The sequence below is a fragment of the Salmo salar genome, chromosome 21 (genome assembly GCF_965601325.2).
Source record: "Salmo salar chromosome 21, fSalSal1, whole genome shotgun sequence".
Lineage (NCBI taxonomy): Eukaryota > Metazoa > Chordata > Actinopteri > Salmoniformes > Salmonidae > Salmo > Salmo salar.
In genome coordinates this window covers 56,843,124-56,857,044 of record NC_138311.1, presented here as the reverse complement: position 1 = coordinate 56,857,044, position 13,921 = coordinate 56,843,124, and the positions used below count along the sequence as shown (strand labels likewise).

Genomic DNA, 13,921 nt, shown 5'->3' with positions numbered 1-13,921 from the left:
AGTTGGCTGGAACAGCTGGTGTTCTCATGCATGGTTCAATATTGCTTCCCTCGAAGCGAGCATAGAATGTATTTAGCTTATCTGGTAGGCTTGTGTCACTGTGCAGCTCACGGTTGGGTTTCCCTTTAATCTGTGATAGTTTATAAGCCCTGACACATCTAAAGAGCATCAGAGCCGGTCTAGTAGGATTCAACCTTTGTCCTGGATTTATGTTTTGACTGTTTGATGGCTCGTCGGAAGTCTTAGCAGGATGTCTTACAAGCATCCGGATTAGTATCCCGCTCTTTGAAAAATGGCAGCTCCAGCTGTTAGCTTAGTGCGGATGTTGCCTGTAATCCATGGCTTCTGGTTGGGGTATGTACGTACGGTAACTTTGCAGACAGCATTGTCAATGCACTTATTAATGAACTCCTGTAGCTTAGTATCCACTCCATGCAACCACTTCTGTATTGAGCGCGTCACTGGTAGTTCCTGTGTGTGTGTGTGTACGGTCTCGCTTTAAAAATGTCAGAACCAGGGTGTGTTGTGTGTACTGAGCACACGTCTCTTCATCCTGAACGGTGACATCATGCTAGGTCAACACACCCTGACGTTGACATTTTACAGAGAAAACACCACACACACACACTGAAGAACATTGAGTCAACTGACTTAAAATTAGAACTGATGAAAAACGTGAACCACTGTTTAAACCAACTGAAAGTAACTGATTACTGTCACCATCATAAAACCTCATGTGTCTCTATTGGACAGGCAGGACTGGAGTGCCAGGGACTTATTCATGCCGTCTATTTCCAATGAAGCAAGTTGTTTAGGACAAAGAAAAGCACCGATTTTATAACTTTTATAAAAAAGCAAAATGTAATCTGCTCTGGTGAGTGGGTGAGGGAGCAGGGTCTGTGTCCCAAATAGGCACCCTATTTCCCTACATAGTGCACTACTGTTGACCAGGGTCCTGGAATAGGTTGCCATTTGGGACACAAATTTGGTGTTTTGTGTAAGTGTACTGGTCTTAAGTATTACTCAGCCATTCTGGAGGAATGCAGTGTGCTTATTGGTGCAACTGACGCTGGTGGACTTTGCCCTGTTTAAAGCCCTGTTTAGTACACTACAGCCAGTAGAGTGTATACGGAAGTAGGATAGAGAGAAAAATTGGACTTCTGATTTCTCTCACCTGCCCAGACAGTTGTGGGAGTAGGATGGGTCTCCTTGAATAGTGAAAATATGACACCCCACAAAGTGTGTCAGTCCGAAGGGGACAGAGGAGCGAGAAGGGAGGGAGGGGACAGCGTAGCGAGACATGTGGGAGGGGACAGCGTAGCGAGACAGTTGGCCAGCAAGTGGGAGGGTCTTGAGTGGTTGAATGAAATGTATTCAGCGCGCACAAGGGAACCACACCTGCCAATCCCGTTGTCCACCTGCATAAGGTACGTTTGAATACTGTCATGACGTTGCCCTCTTTGGGTACAGCGAGCACCATCCCCCTCTCCCTCTCCATATCCCCTTCACCAGGCTCTGTAAGAGACGTCGTAAATTCCTATGAGGAGACCCTCTCCTCATGGCCACAGTTTAGAGAGAGAGAGTGAGTTTTCATAGAGAGGACAAAGGAATTTCTTCCACCTCACAGAACTGGAGAACCGAACGACATTTACGTTCTGGAGAAGGTATAAAAGATCGGTGAAGAATCCAGCTACGAACTGGTCCGTTTGGTACAATTTTGTGAAACTCATGAGAGACAATACGGCCACATTACCATAACGCTGTTTATACAATAGCCTCAGCTATTAGACTTACATCTAATTGTTGTATAAAATGAATGAGTGGGGATGGAACTGTTTGTGAAATTGTGTAATGTAATTTTGGACTGTTTAATGAAGGAAACTCCAATTCCCTTTGGAGTTCAACTAAATCAGAGGACCGCCCATGAGCACAGTTATGGTCTGGCGTCATGGGACAGGCCCTTTTCTGCTCTTCCGAAGAAAAAAACCCCACCTAGGTTATATCACCAGACCAGCTTACCTCAATAACGCGAGGGCCAAGGTTTGCAGACCATGCACTTCTCTGGCTGAACTTTTAACCATACCACGTGGTTAAACTCTTAGACTATCGATACCGACAGAATAAGAACAAGTCTTTGATATTAATTACTAGTCTGCAGCTAGGAATTCGGTATCATTGAACGCGAAGACCGACAACCGCCGAAACACCTATTCTATAACAACATGAATGAATGTTACTCTGAACTATCCATTCTAACCACGACAGAGAGAGAGGGCGGACAGACTCTCCAACAGAAACAAACTTTTCAACAAAGATCCCGACGGCACACTGAGCGTAAATATATATATTGATTGCAATTTTTCCCGAATGAGTGAGCGTTCATGTGCGAAGGATTAGCATTTCAATTGTTATAATATTCAACTCTGTAGTGCCTTCTCAGCTGACCCCCCCACTCCCCTTTTGTCTAACAAGCCACCATGCCGGTTTAGCCCACATTCTCCTATCATTTCTTTGTAAATATATCTACTTTGTTCGTGTTGTGCATTTCTGTGAATTACTTAGTAAATAAATGATTTTAAGACAATTGATGTATGGATGACTCATAGTGAAGACTGGGTTCGTGCAGATAACCAACAATTTACGACGTTCGGAATGAGACTAACATGAGGTAAATAATAATTCATTAATTCAAAGACTAATTGATCAGATATTAAAATAGCTGAAAGTTATATTAGGAAAATTATAACTTTAAAACAGGCCATTGCCTGTGGCTCAGTTGGTAGAGCATGATGTTTGCCACGCCAGCTTGGTGTGTGCAATGCCAGGGTTGTGGGTACGAATCCCACAGGGGGCCAGTACAAAAAAAATATGAAATGTATGCATTCACTACTGTAAGTCGCTCTGTATAAGAGCGTCTACTAAATGACTAAAAATGTAAAATGTAATCTGAATATTTTCCTTGGTGCCCCGGCTTCCTAGTTAATTACAGTTACATGATTAATCAGTTTAATCGCGTAATAATAATAATAATAATAATAATAATAATAATTACAGAGAGTTATTTGATAAATATGTCTTCAGTTTTAATGATGCCAAAGACACGACACTACCAACTACTGAGAAGTGAGTAATTTCCTAAGCGGGCCCCAAGTCAATCCATTGCATTCAGTCCATCTCTCGCTCTGTCTCTCGAGCCCATTGATTGGCTAGCAGCTTCAACTAGGGTCATAACCATTAGGACCAAATGTAGCAAAATGTTTATTATTATTATTATTATTATTAAACGGTAGTCTCGCCCTAATTCACCCAGTTCCTGGTGAATACAATGCTGCATTTACCACAGAGCCAAATGCACAGAGCCAAACGTTTGCTAGCAACTTAAACCAGCATTACCACAGAGCCCCCACAACTCATTCTCTAGCTGCCTTAATAAATAAAAAAAAAACTGAGACAAACTTAGACTCACAGCCTTTTGGCTAGCAGCAGCAGAAGTATTTACCACAAAACGTGTTTACTGGCTGGCTAGCAGCAGCTTCAACCAAACATTTACAGGAAGATGATCTCAGCTCCGGTAGATTCTGTCTGACACGGTTTTGTTAAGTACAAAGACAACAGAGCCAGTATGAATGGGTTTGAAAACGAGCCGTCTCAGTCAGTCTGTCCATAGCTAGCTAGCCCCTCAGCATCTCGTAAAAGAGACTGTGCAGACATTTGACACTGTGGCTAGAATGTTCCGGTGACATTTCCCTCCATATGGAAGCGTCACCTCTGACCCCTCTGTTTAAGGGTGTTCTGAGGGGAAAATACTAGTGAGCTCCAGACCAGCAGGAAGAAAGGCAGTCTTCCCTTCAACTGTTTTGCTACACTAAACAAAAATATAAAAACACAACATGTAAAGTGTTGGTCCCATGTTTCATGAGCTGAAATAAAGATCCCAGAAATGTTCCATATGTACAAAAATCTTCTCAAATATTGTTTAAATCCCTGTTAGCGAGTATTTCTCCTTTGCCAAGATAATCCATCCACCTGATAGGTGTGGCATATCAAGATGATTAAACAGCATGATCATTACACAGGTGCACCTTGTGCTGGGGACAATAAAAGGCCACTCTAAAATGTGCAGTTTTGTCACACAACACAATGCCACAGATGTCTCAAGTTGAGGGAAGGTGCAATTGGCATGCTGACTGCAGGAATGTCCACCAGAGCTGTTGCCAGAGAATTGAATGTTAATTTCTCTACCACAAGCCGCCTCCAATTTGGCAGTACGTCTAACCTGCCTCACAACCGCAAACTACTTGTAACCACGCCAGCCCAGGACCTCCAAATCCGGTCACCAGCGATTTCATCAGCTGATTTAGCTTGTTGTAGTCTGTCTGCTGCTAGCTAGCTTAACTGAAACACAGGGATGGAATGATAGCTAGCTAAAGACATTAGGCTCTGATAAACAGCATGTAGCCTGTCACTTGTTTAGGATAGCTTGACAGCTTCAAAATCATTAGAAAAATGCAGATCTCCTACCAACGTTATAGCGTTTGTTAAATTCTTACTTCCCCCTTTATGATTATCTTGGACCCGTTAGTGGTAGTTTTATGATAAGGGCACTGTGATTATAATTTTGTGGAAGGTGAGGAATTATTTTATTTTTTTTAAACATTCACACCACTACTATGTCCTATATATTCCCTACGGGACCTGGTCAATAGTAGTGAACTATCTAGGGCAGGAGTAGGCAACCTTGGTCCTGGGAAAAATGGAAATTAAACAAAATGCCTAACACAATGCTGCAACATTAGTAGGCACTTCATGTTTTGGTTCTAACCCGCCCGGGAAGACCAGGTGCGTCGGGTTCTAACCCGCCCGGGAAGACCAGGTGCGTCGGGTTCTAACCCGCCCGGGAAGGTCAGGTGCGTCGGGTTCTAACCCGCCCGGGAAGACCAGGTGCGTCGGGTTCTAACCCGCCCGGGAAGACCAGGTGCGTCGGGTTCTAACCCGCCCGGGAAGACCAGGTGCGTCGGGTTCTAACCCGCCCGGGAAGACCAGGTGCGTCGGGTTCTAACCCGCCCGGGAAGACCAGGTGCGTCGGGTTCTAACCCGCCCGGGAAGACCAGGTGGGTCGGGTTCTAACCCGCCCGGGAAGACCAGGTGCGTCGGGTTCTAACCCGCCCGGGAAGACCAGGTGCGTCGGGTTCTAACCCGCCCGGGAAGACCAGGTGGGTCGGGTTCTAACCCGCCCGGGAAGACCAGGTGCGTCGGGTTTAAAGACCAATCAAGTAGCTCCGTCTGTCAGGTGTGGTGCCTAGTTGGAACAAAACCCTGCAGTACATTTGGCTCCTCCAGGAACAGGGTTGCCTATCCCTGATATAGGGCGCCATTTGGAGCGCACCCTTAGACATTTTACAGTCAAACTAACTGTTCTTCTGGCTAATGTTTTACAAGTGAAGAGGACAGGAAACCTGTTTTATAATGAACTGACTATTCCATAATAAAACCTTCACTCTGGCTATGTGTGTATGACTGCTTAGTACTATGACATTCTAAAACATAAATGAACACACACACACACGTTGTGTTTATGTGACTTGTCTGTGTTGGGTTGGAGATAAAGTGCAAACAGCATCTTATCTGGTGTTTGAAAACTGTACCACCCACACCAGTGGAATAGCCTCTCTCTCTGTGTGTGTGTGTGTGTGTGTGTGTGAGAGAGAGACTTTCACAGATAAAACTACAGCCTTACTCTCAAGTTAGGTTCAATCACACAGAAACACTACATTCTACCACATTCATTTCAAGTCAGTGTTTTCATGTAGAGTTGAGATGGTAGAAGAGAGAAAGAGGAGAGAAAGAGAGAGAGAGAAAGAGAAGAGTTGAGAAGGTAGAGGAGAGAGAGAAGGGCAACTTTTGAGGATCCTCTCCAAAAAAAAGGAAAGTGCCACCTGGCATGTGGGATTGGTTGGCAAGATAAAAGCAGCTTCAGTGAGAAGTGCCTCAGCCTCCCCAAAAGCTGAGTGGTAGAAGGATGAAGTGGATGGTGACCCCAAAAAAACTATTATTGATTAAGCTATAGTTTAGGCCTACTACATTACCTAGAAATAAATATTGATCAGCCATATCTGTATGCAAATGGTCCCACTCCTATTAATGCAGGCTATATTATACACAACGTAGCTCAAGAGAAAGCGGGAGCGGGCGGGTAACGGTATGTAAAGCCAGCGGGAGCGGGCGGGTAACGGTATGTAAAGCCAGCGGGAGCGGGCGGGTAACGGTATGTAAAGCCAGCGGGAGCGGGCGGGTAACGGTATGTAAAGCCAGCGGGAGCGGGCGGGTAACGGTATGTAAAGCCAGCGGGAGCGGGCGGGTAACGGTATGTAAAGCCAGCGGGAGCGGGCGGGTAACGGTATGTAAAGCCAGCGGGAGCGGGCGGGTAACGGTATGTAAAGCCAGCGGGAGCGGGCGGGTAACGGTATGTAAAGCCAGCGGGAGCGGGCGGGTAACGGTATGAAAAGCCAGCGGGAGCGGGCGGGTAACGGTATGTAAAGCCAGCGGGAGCGGGCGGGTAACGGTATGTAAAGCCAGCGGGAGCGGGCGGGTAACGGTATGAAAAGCCAGCGGGAGCGGGCGGGTAACGGTATGTAAAGCCAGCGGGAGCGGGCGGGTAACGGTATGTAAAGCCAGCGGGAGCGGGCGGGTAACGGTATGTAAAGCCAGCGGGAGCGGGCGGGTAACGGTATGTAAAGCCAGCGGGAGCGGGCGGGTAACGGTATGTAAAGCCAGCGGGAGCGGGCGGGTAACGGTATGTAAAGCCAGCGGGAGCGGGCGGGTAACGGTATGTAAAGCCAGCGGGAGCGGGCGGGTAACGGTATGTAAAGCCAGCGGGAGCGGGCGGGTAACGGTATGTAAAGCCAGCGGGAGCGGGCGGGTAACGGTATGTAAAGCCAGCGGGAGCGGGCGGGTAACGGTATGTAAAGCCAGCGGGAGCGGGCGGGTAACGGTATGTAAAGCCAGCGGGAGCGGGCGGGTAACGGTATGTAAAGCCAGCGGGAGCGGGCGGGTAACGGTATGTAAAGCCAGCGGGAGCGGGCGGGTAACGGTATGAAAAGCCAGCGGGAGCGGGCGGGTAACGGTATGTAAAGCCAGCGGGAGCGGGCGGGTAACGGTATGTAAAGCCAGCGGGAGCGGGCGGGTAACGGTATGTAAAGCCAGCGGGAGCGGGCGGGTAACGGTATGAAAAGCCAGCGGGAGCGGGCGGGTAACGGTATGTAAAGCCAGCGGGAGCAGGCGGGTAACGGTATGAAAAGCCAGCGGGAGCGAGATGAAGAACTCTGTGGCTTTCTAAGCTTAGAGTGTCTGTCTTATAGAACCATGTACTCAAATAGTTCTACTCTGCATCTCAACAAGACCGTATAGACTTCAAATCAGATCAGTTAACTACTTCAGCATCACACTTCCTTGACAATCAAGATCGCTAGAGATCAGTGACTTGGCGGACTTTATAAATGAATGCCGCATTCATGTATCGTCATTCTGCAGAGTTTCTCCAGTCTATAGGAGGTTTCTCTGAAGTCAGTCCTGAGAAGAAGGGCGGTACAGTGTCTGGAACGACTACAGCAGCTGCTAACACTAAGCCAAAGGTCAGCTAAACCAAAACACTGCACAGTGACGTCACAGTTCTGTTAATGGGTTTTGACTGAGAAACGTTCTGAACTTGAACGACGACACGCGACAGGAAGTCACCCCCCCCCATCCTTCCCACTGATTGGGCAACTTCTGCACATGTTTCGTTGCTGAAAAAGCACCTTCTAGTTGAAGACTCTTCTTGGAGTCATAAAAGTACATTGAAACTGTGCAGACTTCGGAGAGATGTTTGACCACTTGGAGACACCAGTTAGTCCTCTCACTTGTCTTATGTTGAACCTACTCCACAGATTCAGCCCCGTCCCCCCGCACACACACAGGCCGATTCAGCCCCGTCCCCCCGCACACACAGGCCGATTCAGCCCCGTCCCCCCGTCTAAACAGACCAATTCCCACCAGTTTAATGGGTTAAAAACATCACTGTTCTAAGAATTATCACAAAGTTACCAGCTCAGGACTTGGCACCCTACTGTGTCTAGCCTAGGAGAAAGACAGGCCCGTCCCCGGCGGTAACTCCCCCCACGGGCCCGGCCCCGGCGGTAACTCGAATCAGCCTCTAAAGGGTGGGAGGTTTCAGGGCTCAGAGATATGACGTTTTAATGTATACAACACACCGACTTAGACCTACAGTATGGACATCCCAAATGGCATCATATTTCCCCACATACTGTAGTTCCCCCTGACCCCCACAGCAGAGACCAGCTGTTTCAGACGAGGAAGGAAGGATGCCACAGAACTTCAGATTCCTCACTGATGACAAATGCCAGTTAGATTTCCCCCCCCCCTCCGTCTCCCAAATGTTTTATTTTTTTTTTGTTTTTTTTTTAAACGTACATTTTCTCATCTCCTCCCAACTGCATGTGCTGCCATAGAAATAGAAGGAATAGAACAGGCATCCCCATTCAATTCAATGATGCAGCCATTGCGAGTGTACCCAAAGGAGCAAAGCAGGAAGTACAAAACAGGAAGTGCTAATATACATTACTGTTCACAAGTTTGGGGTCACTTAGAAATGTCCTTGTTTTTGAAAGAAAAAGTGCTTTTTGTCCATTAAAATAACATCAAATTGATCAGAAATACAGTGTAGACATTGTTATAAATGACTATTGTAGCTGGAAACGACTGATTATTTATGGAAGATCTACATAGGCGTACAGAGGCCCATTATCAGCAACCATCACTCCTGTGTTCCAATGGCACGTTGTGTTAGCTAATCCAAGTTTATCATTTTAAAAAAGGCTAATTGATCATTAGAAAACCCTTTTGCAATTATATTAGCACAGCTCAAAACTGTTCTGATTAAAGAAGCAATAAAACTGGCCTTTAGACTAGTTGAGTATCTGGAGCATCTGCATTTATGGGTTCGATTACAGGCTCAAAATGGCCAGAAACAAAGACCTTTCTTCTGAAACTCGTCAGTCTATTCTTGAGAAACAGACGCCTCACAAGTCCTCAACTGGCAGCTTCATTAAATAGTACCCGCAAAACACCAGTCTCAACGTCAACAGTGAAGAGGCGACTCCGGGATGCTGTTTTTAATGTTAAAAAATGATTTTCAACCCTTGAGACATGGATTGTGTATGTGTGCCATTCAGAGGGTGAACAGGCAAGACAAAAAAATGTAAGTGCCTTTGAACGGGGTAATGGTAGTAGGTGCCAGGCGCACCAGTTTGTGTCAAGAACTGCAAAGTTTAGGTTTTTCCTATACTCAACAAATTCCTGTGTATATCAAGAATGTTCCACAACCCAAAGGACATCCAGCCAACTTGACACAACTGTGGGAAGCATCGGAGTAAACATGGACCAGCATCCCTGTGGAATGCTTTCGACAGTCCATGCCCTGACGAATTGAGGCTGTTTAGGGCAAAAGGGGGGGTGCAACTCAATATTAGGACGGTGTTCTTAATGTTTTGTACACTCAGTGTATATTTATGTAGGCCTATCTGATAGAGTTGTCTACCCTACCTGACACAAAAGGATAGAGGATACACAAAGGCAAATGTTCACATACAATCACTAGAGAGATTCATCACTGGAGAGATTCATCACTGGATCCAACGCAATACAGCCAGTAGTTGCTCATTTTATGCCCCTGCTCTCTGGGCCCTGCTCTCTGGGCCCTGCTCTCTGGGCCCTGCTCTCTGGGCCCTGCTCTCTGGGCCCTGCTCTCTGGGCCCTGCTCTCCGGGCCCTGCTCTCCGGGCCCTGCTCTCCGGGCCCTGCTCTCCGGGCCCTGCTCTCCGGGCCCTGCTCTCCGGGCCCTGCTGCGAAAGGCGGATTCAGCAGATGCAGAGATCAGGGTGTAGAATGCAACCTTACATATGTTTATGACATTAACCCCTTCAACCATTAGGCTGGCTCCAGAATTACATTCCAACTAGCATGTGTTAGTCTGGGAATATTGCGGATTATCAAACTAGATCCTCATTCTCCAGTTAGAAATCCTGAGTGTAGAGGCAGCGTGACACCCTGAGATAAAAGTCAACCCGGCGCTACGTCATCATTTACCGGGAATGCTCGTCTATAGATGTTATTATTACATCCCCACCATATACCTACATTTTAGCCACATGCTGAGCATCAGACAGGCCTGTCTGTCATCAGACTGAGGCAAGGTAACATCACTACACTAGCTCTCTTTAAACCACTAAACCAGCCTCGTATACATTTTGTAAAGATGAATAGTTTGTTGAGGAGAATAAATAAAAAATAAAAAATGTGGCCTATTCGGTATTGCGTCCGACATGAACCAACAGTTCTGTGATGAGAATGTGGAAATTACAGGGTGTGAAATCCAGCAACATTTAACGGTGGACCGACAACACGCCTAAAGCAATGCCTCGCCACGCCTTGATCATCTGCCTCATTTAGAAATGACACTCATGGAGACTCAAAACTAGGAACATGTCCCCGAATGAGGGCTAGGATACTAAACGGAAACCTTTATTTAGCATTATTCTCTACGGTAAGTGTTCACAGGCCAGGAACCATCCAAGGCTTTCTCTCTGTGCTTGTCCCTCCTGCGGCATAAACTACATATTCAATTTATCCTGAAAACGTCTTTTCCAGCTGCAGATGCCTTCAACTGTAATCTGCTGCCTTCGTTGAAATGCATTAACACGGTAGCCTGGTCTCCTAGTGCATGGTCGGCCTGGAGATAAATCCAGGTTTATTATTGCATTCAAAATGTCTCAACATCTCACTGCTGTTTCATGGTAGCCTGACGTGGTAATCCGATATAATACAGTAACATTGTATTTAAACTCAACAGCCTCCAATAAATCAATGCAATGTACATCTGAGATCATTTAGCAAATGCAGCGCTAGAAAATAAAAGGTGGCTTTAAAACGAGAGAGAAAGAGAAAGCAAACGGATAACGTTACTTACTGTCACAAATCCAGAATGTTTTCGTCGGGAATCCAACGTAAAACTGGTAGGTTTAAATGTGTCGCAAATCCAGGCAATCTTGTAGTGTTCAGAAGTGAACGGTTTTCACCGCGGTAACGGGCTCACTGCTCCATTCTGGGAAAACCAGCCGGGACTGCGCATCCCATCTAGGCGCGTTCCCGAATTCCTGTTTCCTGTCCAGCCCGAAACCAACCCTGCAATCAGCCTCCACCAATCAACCAACCCTACAATCAGCCTCCACCAATCAACCAACCCTACAATCAGCCTCCACCAATCAACCAACCCTACAATCAGCCTCCACCAATCAACCAACCCTACAATCAGCCTCCACCAATCAACCAAACCAAGCTAAAACAAACGCAATTTATTTGATAGACAATCATAATAACACTGACTGATCAGTTTATTAGGAACACCTCTCTGAAAATGAATCGCTCATACAGAGAGGGAGTCACGTGGCCATATCTTGCTGTCTATAAAGCAGGCAGACAGGTGTCAAGGCCTTCAGGTAAAGAGCGGTCTCTATTTCGACTGGACGGAGTACAGGGTTTAAGCTCTCAAGGACACTGAAAAGAGTTTGACTTGGAAAAGTGTCATGTTTTCATTAAGGAAGTCACTCCAATCCTTAAGGGAGAAGGATTGGAGTGAAAAAGAGAGGAGGTTGAAAAAGAAAGAGGATGAGTTTGAATCTGTTGAAGTTGACAATAACAAGGGTGAGGGTATGACGAAGAAACATTGGTGTCAAGTTCAAAACAGAGTGAGCCGGACACCAGTTTGGGTTCTGGAGGTGAAATGGGTCGAAGGTGTTGTGAGGAGCCCGAGTCTTGCATTGATGGACATGATAAAGATACAGATGAAGTCGAAAGTTTACATACACCTCAGCCAAAAACATTTAACCTCAGTTTTCACAATTCCTGACATTTTAATCCTTGTAAGAATTCCCTGTTTTAGGTCAGTTAGGATCAACACTTTATTTTAAGAATGTGAAATGTCAGAATAATAGTAGAGAGAATTATTTATTTCAGCTTTTATTTCTTTCATTACATTCCCAGTGGGTCAGAAGTTTACATACACTCAATTAGTATTTGGTAGCATTGCCTTTAAATTGTTTAACTTGGGTCAAACGTTTTGGGTAGCCTTGCACAAGCTTCCCACAATAAGTTGGGTGAATGTTGGCCCATTCCTCCTGACAGAGCTGGTGTAACTGAGTCAGGTTTGTAGGCCTCCTTGCTCGCACACGCTTTTTCAGTTCTGCCCACAAGTTTTCTATAGGATTGAGGTCAGGGCTTTGTGATGGCCAGTCCAATAGCTGGACTTTGTTGTCCTTAAGCCATTTTGCCACAAATTTGCAAGTATGCTTGGGGTCATTGTCCATTTGGAAGACCCATTTGCGACCAAGCTTTAACTTCCTGACTGATGTCTTGAGATGTTGCTTCAATATATCCACATCATTTTCCTGCCTCATGATGCCATCTATTTTGTGAAGTGCACCAGTCCTTCCTGCAGCAAAGCACCCCCACAACATGATGCTGCCACCCCCGTGCTTCACGGTTGGGATGGTGTTCTTCGTCTTGCAAGCCTCCCCCTTTTTCCTCCAAACATAACGATTGTCATTATGGCCAAACAGTTCTATTTTTGTTTCATCAGACCAGAGGACATTTCTCCAAAAAGTACAATCTTTGTCCCCATGTGCAGTTGTAAACTGTAGTCTGACTTTTTTATGGCGGTTTTGGAGCAGTCGCTTCTTCCTTGCTGAGCGGCCTTTCAGGTTATGTCAATATAGGACTCGTTTTACTGTGGATATAGATACTTTTGTGCCTGTTTCCTCCAGCATCTTCACAGGGTCCTTTGCTGTTGTTCTGGGATTGATGTACACTTTTCGCACCAAAGTACGTTCATCTCTAGGAGACAGAACGCGTCTCCTTCCTGAGCGGTATGACAGCTGCCTGGTCCCATGGTGTTTACACTTGCGTACTACTGTTTGTACAGATGAACGTGGTACCTTCAGACGTTTGGAAATTGCTCCCAAGGATGAACCAGACTTTTAGAGGTCTGCAATTGTTTTTCTGAGTTCTTGGCTGATTTCTTTTGATTTTCCCATGATGTCAAGCAAAGAGGCACTGAGTTTGAAGGTAGGCCTTGAAATACATCCACAGGTACACCTCCAATTGACTCAAGATGTCAATTAGCCAATCAGAAGCTTCTAAAGCCATGACATAATTTTCTGGAATTTTCCAAGCTGTTTAAAGGCACAGTCAACTTAGTGTATGTAAACTTCTGACCCACTGGAATTGTGATACAGTGAATTATAAGTGAAATAATCTGTCTAAACAATTGTTGGAAAAATGACTTGTGTCATGCACAAAGTAGATGTCCTAACCGACTTGCCAAAACTATAGTTTGTTAACAAGAAATTTGTGGAGTGGTTGAAAAATGAGTTTTAATGACTCCAACCTAAGTGTATGTAAACTTTTGACTTCTACTGTAGTTCTAACAGTAGGTTCTGAATAGTATAAAGTTCTAAGAGTAGGTTCTGAACAGTATATAGTTCTAAGAGTAGGTTCTGAATAGTATAAAGTTCTAACAGTAGGTTCTGAACAGTATATAGTTCTAAGAGTAGGTTCTGAACAGTATATAGTTCTAACAGTAGGTTCTGAATAGTATATAGTTCTAAGAGTAGGTTCTGAGCAGTATATAGTTCTAACAGTATATAGTTCTAACAGTATATAGTTCTAACAGTAGGTTCTGAACAGTATATAGTTCTAACAGTAGGTTATGAACAGTATATAGTTCTAACAGTAGGTTCTGAATAGTATATAGTTCTAAGAGTAGGTTCTGAGCAGTATATAGTTCTAAGAGTAGGTTCTGAGCAGTATAT

General features: G+C 45.4%; 1 protein-coding gene across 3 annotated transcripts in view; it reads right to left on the bottom strand.

Moving 5' to 3' along the window:
* The window catches only part of LOC106582537 (ras-associated and pleckstrin homology domains-containing protein 1), a 185,767-nt gene extending 174,533 nt beyond the window's left edge, over positions 1-11,234 (bottom strand). For all 3 annotated transcript variants that reach the window (XR_014382079.1, XM_082967249.1, XM_082967251.1), the window contains exon 1: positions 11,023-11,234. The gene's annotated coding sequence lies outside the window, so the exon portion shown is untranslated. The remainder of the gene's footprint in view (positions 1-11,022) is intronic.
* Between the last annotated feature and the right edge of the window lie 2,687 nt (positions 11,235-13,921).